Consider the following 8139-nt stretch of genomic DNA (forward strand, 5'->3'; position numbering starts at 1 on the left):
CTCTAAGTCATTATGCTGCCGATCCTTGCCCGACTTACTGGCAAGCTCTTAAGCGTTTGTTTTGGTACCTGCAAGCGACTCCAAACATGGACTTCGATTTTCTGGATCCGGTTGCGGTGATTTAGAAGGCTTTTTGGATGCCGACTGGTCAGGTGACATCGAATCAAGACGAAGCACTAGTGGATACGTTTTTGTATTAAACAAAGCTTGCATCAGCTGGCGCTGTAAGAAACAGCGGACAGTTGCACTATCTTCGACTGAGGATGAGTACATGGCCCTATCAGAAGCTACTCAAGAAGCAGTTTGGCTCAAGGCTTTTATGCTCGAACTCGGCGAAGACTCAAGCGATGAACCTGTGAAGGTGTACGAAGATAACCAAGGTGCAATTGCGTTGGTCGCGAATCCCAAATTCCACAAGCGCACCAAGCACATCGACATTCGATACCATTTTGGTCGTGAGAAGGTTAGAGATGGTCATGTGATATTCGTGTACAGCCCGACAATCGAAATGTTAGCATATTTTATGACCAAGCCGATTTCTGCAATTTAGTTGAGCGCTCTAACATTAAATTTAGGCATACCAAGTTCAATCGCCGCTGTCGAGTCGAGTGGAAGTGCTGCAGATAAACACCTTGAGCGGCTCATAGTTGCGCACAATTTGCTGCTGACAAGGATGCGCCTTGAAGTGCGCAAGACTAATCGGTATGTACCGGTTGATCATTGACATCGCGCGACAGCGATCATCTACATGCGACAGCACAACAGATGGTTCCGCGAACGTTCGATTATCTACTTTGAGATGTGCAAATGATCATATTCAAGATCGGACCTCCACGTGGTAGAGGCTGATTGGCTACAAGGGATGTAGCTGGTATATAAATTCAGTAAAGTATCCAGTAGGCTTAGAGATAGCAAACGGTTTGCGAACTAAGGACCTTTGGTATATTTACTTTGCATTTTGCCAACTAGTGCTCACTTGAACTTTACATTATGAAAATGGCTGCAAGCACCACGAGTTGATGAAGAACGTTCCGTATTGCAGTATTGTTGGTGCCTTAATGTACCTGATGTTTGGTAGTCGCCCGGACTTTGCTGCCGCTTTGGGAACTCTAAGTCAGTATGCTGCCGATCCTTGCCCGACTTACTGGCGAGCTCTTAAGCGTGTGTTTCGGTACCTGCAAGCGACTCCAACACATGGACTTCAATTTTTAGGATCCGGTTGCGGTGAATTAGAAGGCTATTTGGATGCCGACTGGGCAGGTGACATCGAATCAAGACGAAGCACTAGTGGATACGTTTTTGTATTAAACAAAGCTTACATCAGCTGGCGCTGTAAGAAACAGCGGACAGTTGCACTATCTTCGACTGAGAATAAGTACATGGACCTATCAGATACTATCTCTCAATCCGAGTCTTCTCATCGAGGACATTTTCGTCCATTGATACTCAAGAAGCAGTTTTTGGCTCAAGGCTTTTATGCGCGAACTCGGCGAAGACTCAAGCGACGAACCTGTGAAGGTGTACGAAGATAACAAAGGTGCGACTGCGTTGGTCAAGAATCCCAATTCCACAAGCGCACCAAGCACATCGACATTCGATACCATTTTGGTCGTGAGAAGGTTAGAGATGGTCATGTGATATTAGTGTACAGCCCGACAGTCGAAATGTTAGCAGATCTTATAACCAAGCCGATTTCTGCAGTTCAGTTCAGCGCTCTAATATCAAATTTAGGCATACCAAGTTCGATCGCCGCTGATGAGTCGAGTGGAAGTGCTGCAGATAAACACCTCGAGCGGCTAATTTGTGCACAATTTGCTGCTGACAAGGATGCGCCTCGAAGTGCGCAAGACTAACCGGTATGTACCGGTTGATCATTGACATCGTGCGAAAGCGATCATCTACATGCGACAGAACAACAGATGGTTCCGCGAACGTTCGATTATCTACTTTGAAATGGGCAAATGATCATATTCAAGATCGGACCTCCACGTAGTAGAAGCTAATTGGCTACAAGGGATGTAGCTGGTATATAAATCCAGTAAAGTATCCAGTAGGCTTCGAGGTAGCAAACGGTTTGCGAACTAAGGACCTTTGGTATATTTACTTTGCATTTTGCCAACTAGTGCTCACTTAAACTTTAAATTATGAAAAATGCTGCAAGCACCACGAGACGATGAAGAACGTTCCGTATCGCAGTATTGTTGGCGCATTAATATGCCTGATGGTAGATAGTCGCCCGGACCTTGCTACCGCTGTGGGAACTCTAAGTCAGTATGCTGCCGATCCTTGCCCGACTTACTGGCAAGCTCTTAAGCGTGTGTTTCGGTACCTGCAAGTGACTCTAACACATGGACTTCGATTTTTAGATTTGGTTGCGGTGAATTAGAAGGCTTTTTGGATGCCGACTGATAAGGTGACATCGAATCAAGACGAAGCACTAGTGGATACGTTTTTGTATTAAACAAAGCGTGCATAAGCTGACGCAGTAAAAAACAGCGGACAGTTCCACTATCTTCGACTGAGAATAAGTACATGGCCCTATCAGAAGCTATTCAAGAAGCAGTTTGGCTCAAGGCTTTTATGCTCGAACTCAGCGAAGACTCAAGCGATGAACCTGTGAAGGTGTACGAAGATAACCAAGGTGCAATTGCGTTGGTCAAGAATCCCAAATTCCACAAGCGCACCAGGCACATCGACATTCGATTCCATTTTGGTCGTGAGAAGGTTAGAGATGGTCATGTGATATTAGTGTACAGCCCGACAATCGAAATGTTAGCAGATCTTATGACCAAGCCGATTTCTGCAATCCAGTTCAGCGCTCTAATATACAAATTTAGGCATACCAAGTTCGATCGCCGCTGTCGAGTCGAGTGGAATTGCTGCAGATAAACACCTCGAGCGGCTAAGAGTTGCGCAGAAGTTGCTGCTGACAAGGAGGCGCCTCGAAGTGCGAAAGACTAACCGGTATGTATTGGTTGATCATTGACATCGCGCGTCAGCGATCATCTAACTGCGACAGCGGTCATCCATGCGACAGCACAACGGATGGTACCGCGAACGTTCGATGATCTACTTTGAGATGGGCAAATGATCATATTCAAGATTGGACCTCCACGTGGTAGAAGCTGATTGGCTACAAGGGATGTAGCTGGCAAATAAATCCAGTAAAGTATCAGTAAGCTTAGAGGTAGCAAACGGTTTGCGAACTAAGGACCTTTGGTATATTTACTTTGCATTTTGCCAACTAGTGCTCACTTGAACTTTACATTATGAAAATGGCTGCAAGCACCACGAGATGATGAAGAACGTTCCGTATCGCAGTATTGTTGGTGCCTTAATGTACCTGATGGTTGGTAGTCGCCCGGACCTTGCTAGCGCTGTGGGACTCTAAGTCAGTATGCTGCCGATCCTTGCCCGACTTACTGGCAAGCTCTTAAGCGTGTGTTTCGGTACCTGCAAGCGACTCCGACACATGGACTTCGATTTTCAGGATCCGGTTGCGGTGAATTAAAAGGCTTTTTGGATGCCGACTGATAAGGTGACATCGAATCAAGACGAAGCACTAGTGGATACGTTTTTGTATTAAACAAAGCGTGCATCAGCTGACGCAGTAAGAAACAGCGGACAGTTGCACTATCTTCGACTGAGAACGAGTACATGGCCCTATCAGAAGCTACTCAGGAAGCAGTTTGGTTCAAGGCTTTTATGCGCGAACTCAACGAAGACTCAAGCGATGAACCTGTGAAGGTGTACGAAGATAACCAAGGTGCAATTGCGTTGGTCGCGAATCCCAAATTCCACAAGTGCACCAAGCACATCGACATTCGATACCATTTTGGTCGTGAGAAGGTTAGAGATGGTCATGTGATATTAGTGTACAGCCCGACAATCGAAATGTTAGCAGATCTTATGACCAAGCCGATTTCTGCAATTTAGTTCAGCGCTCTAACATCGAATTTAGGCATACCAAGTTCAATCGCCGCTGTCGAGTCGAGTGGAAGTGCTGCAGATAAACACCTCGAGCGGCTAAGTTGCGCACAAGTTGCTGCTTACAAGGATGCGCCTTGAAGTGCGCAAGACTAACCGGTATGTACCGGTTGATCATTGACATCGCGCGACAGCGATCATCTACATGCGACAGCACAACAGATGTTTCCGCGAACGTTCGATTATCTACTTTGAGATGTACAAATGATCGTATTCAAGATCGGACCTCCACGTGGTAGAAGCTGATTGGCTACAAGGGATGTAGCTGGTATATAAATCCAGTAAAGTATCCAGTAGGCTTAGAGGTAGCAAACGGTTTGCGAACTAAGGACCTTTGGTATATTTACTTTGCATTTTGCATCCTTCTACACAAGTGCATTTCTTCAGGTTATGAGCCCAAGCTCGTTCAATTCTGCCTCCGCTGCCATCAACTCTGCCTCGACTGCCATGGAATATTCAACGACCCGGATCAACAAATTCGACGGAACCAACTTCCATGCCTGGAAGATCAAGATGAAATGGTGCTCGAAGAGCGTGACCTGTGGGAGGTCGTATGCGGAGAAGTCAAGTTTGAGGACTGCCTGACGGCGCTTGACCAAGCTACGTACAAGCAAAAGTCCCGCAAGGCAATGGCTGCGATATGCCTTTCCGTGGAAGACTCGCAGCTGGCGTTGATGCGCTCGGCTAGTGGGGCATTTGATGCATGGTCAAAGCTGTAAGACCACTTCGAAAGAAAAGCCTTGCTAACAAGCTCTTTCATCGGCGACGTTTTTTCACAGCCATGATCGAGGAAGGTGATGATGTGCTCGCGCATACCAACAAGCCTAAGACACTGGCGGAGCAGCTCGACGCTGTTGGCGCTCCGGTCAGTGAGGATGACTAGGTGATCACGCTTCTAGGGAGTCTCAGCGAGTAGTACTAGCTCTTGATAACGACGTTGGAATCGCGTATCGATACGCTGACATGGGAGTTGGTGACGTCTCGGCTGCTTCACGAGGATATGAAGCGCAAGGAGCAAGGCGACGATGGAGCCGTGGTTGGCCAGGCGTTCATGATCAGTGACATGAAGCGCAATGGACGGCCAGCAAAGAAGGCTGGTGCGTGCAGCTACTGCGGCAGATGGGTCATTGAATTGCGGAGTGTCCCTCGCGAATTCAAGACAACAATAGCAATCCTCGACAACGATTTCAGCGGGCAGATGTTGTGCAAAATGAAGATGCGGACGAATATCTGTTTTTGGTTGGGCAAGCTCAAGTCTGTGTGGCTGATCGACTCAGGTGCGACTCAGCTTATGTCGCACTCCAAGATGTTTATGAAAAACTACAAGAAAAAAATCGACCCGGTTAATGTACATCTCGCGGACGACGGTGTTGTCCAAGCGATTGGTGTTGGTGACATGTGATGGCGATGACTACTCCAAGTGGCATCAAAAAGTGTTTGCTCGAGGGAGTATGGCATAATTCCAAGCTCAGTCGCAATTTTTTTTTCTGTCGGATGATTCACCAAGGACGTCGCTCCAGTGACTTTCGACAACAAGTGCTGCTCGGTACAGCTAGGAGGAGATGTTTGGACAATCGGCACTCGCGCTGGAAAGGATTTGTTTCAGCTAATCATGACTCCGGTACCCGTTGAGACGGTGGACATGGCATGCGAGCGTCAGAATTCGGCTATTTCGAAGTCCTTATTTTGGCAGCTCCGTCTTGGACACATTGGTTACGGCGGATTAGACGCCATAATTAAAATCAATCTTGCAACTGGTTTTGATATTGGGTCATTCAAGCAGTGGGAGCTTTGCGGAGGCTGTGCGCTGGGAAAGCAAACTCGTGTCAAGTTCCAGTCTGCGTCAACGGATCGCTCAAGATCTCTTTTGGAAGTTGTTCACAGCGATGTGTGTGGACCGATGGGGACTTCTACTTTCGGCGGGATGAAGTAATTTGTAACTTTCATCGATGACAAGTCTCGATACTGCGCAGCATATCTTATGCGGAACAAGTCCGAAGTCTACAACAAGTTTGTTCACTTTGTAAAGTTTGCTGAGAATTTAACCGGCAGTTCCATCAAGATGCTTCGCAGCGACAACGGCGGCGTGGACAAGTCAGCTAAAATGGCCAAATTCTGCGTCGATCGCGGCATTGACATAATGTTTACGCCACCGTATACTCCTGAACTGAACGGTGTAGCCGAAAGGGTGAATCGGACCCTTGTCGAGTGTGCGCGGTGCATGATTGAGCATGCTGGGTTGGCCAAGGAGTACTGGGGAGAAGCGGTTATGACAGCTGTTTTTCTCCGTAATCGTTTGCCAACTCATGCTCAAGATTCGCTCAAGACTCCACACGAGGATTGAATGAAGAAAAAGCTAATGCTTGCTAATGGCAAGGTATTTGGCTGTCATGCGTATGTACACGTCCCAATGGAGAAGCGCTCGAAATTGGAAGCTCAAGCATGTCTGTGCCGTTTTCTTGGATATTCGGAGCACGAACAGGCGTATCGGCTCGAACAACTATCAACAGGCCGGATCATTGTAAGTCGCGATGCTTAGTTTATAGAGAACACTTTTGACAGCGGGAAACACGGACAAGCCTCTGACAGGACAACAGAATTTCACAGCGAAATTGGCAGACGGGATATGGTGATTTCAGCCTAAGATGGCCGTGGTGACCGACGGTGAAGAAACGACTGAGATATGCACGAAGAGTCGTCCGAGATTCCGCCATCACAAGAGCAAACGCAAAAATCTGAGCGGCCGAATACGGATTATATTCCAGGATCTAAGCGCTATCTGAGGACTCAATCGCTTGAAAATTTGTCTGGACCACCAAGTGCTTAACGAAGTGGGCGTTGCAGTCGTGCAAGTGAGAAACAGCCAGCTCAAGGTCAACCAAGGCCTCTTAAAGACATGTCAACTCTGCTTCCGTCGATCAAGGAAGAAGAAAAAGACTGTGCGTACGCTGTGGATTCAGTGGGAGAAGTGCCGACATCATATATGTCGGCTATGGAATCCAGCGACGCCAGCAAGTGAAAAGAAGCGTGCGCATCTGAGTTTGAATCGCTGACCAAGAACATGAAAGCTTGTGGTCCTGCCACGCAGCCGAAAAGCGATAAGCAGCAAGTGGGTGTTCAAGGAAGAAAGTGCTGAAGGATTCATTGAGCACGCCTCGTTGCAAACGGTTTTCTGCAGAAGTACGGAGTGGACTTTGAAGAGAAATTCGCCCCTGTGGCCAAGTTCACATCAATTCGGACTATTCTGAGTATAGCGGCTCAGCATGGTCTAGTTCTACACCAAGTGGAGGTCAAGACAGCGTTTCTTAATGGTCTGCTGGATAAAGAAATTTACATGAACCAGCCTGAAGGTTTTATCAGTTCCAAGTACCCGGATCATGTGTGCAAGCTCAAACGTGCACTCTACGAACTTAATGAGTCTTCCCGAACGTGGAATCAAACTATTGACGAGTTCATGCGCAAGACTGGATTTTACTAAGTGCGAAAAGGACCATTGCGTGTACGTCAAGCGCGATGAAATGACCATGATATTTGTAGTGATCTACGTCGACGATCTAATTCTTGTGTGCACAATATGGCTTTACTTGATGCGACAAAGCGTGCTTTGAGTTACCGATTTGAGATGTCCGACTTAGGTGAGCTTAAGTTCTGTCGCGGAATGTAAGTCGAGCAAAATGACGAGTCTGGAGATGTGTCAATGCGGCAAACCAAATTCTGCAGTCGAATCGAATCAAGTACGGCATGCAGAATTGCAAGCCTGTAAGAACGCCTCAAGACATTGGAGCTGACCAAGGCTATGTGTGAAGATTGCTGCAAGCACCACGAGACGATGAAGAAGGTTCCAATTTAAGTGGAAGATCGACGTTATCGCAGTGCTGTTGGTGCCTTAATGTACCCTATGGTTGGTACTCGCCCGGACCTTGCTGCCGCTGTGGGAACTCTAAGTCAGTATGCTGCTGATCCTTGCCCGACACACTGGCAAGCTATTAAGCGAGTGTTTCGCTACCTGCAAGCAGCACCAACACATGGTGTTCGATTTTCAGGATCCGGTTGCGGTGAACTAGTAGGCTATTTGGATACTGAATGGGCAGGTGACATCGAATCAAGACGAAGCACTAGTGGATACGTGTTTGTACTGAACAAAGTGTTCGA

Source organism: Bremia lactucae, assembly GCF_004359215.1.
Source record: "Bremia lactucae strain SF5 chromosome Unknown BlacSF5_NotPlaced_19_SHOA01000004.1_2068294bp, whole genome shotgun sequence".
Classification (NCBI taxonomy): Eukaryota; Oomycota; class Peronosporomycetes; order Peronosporales; family Peronosporaceae; genus Bremia; species Bremia lactucae.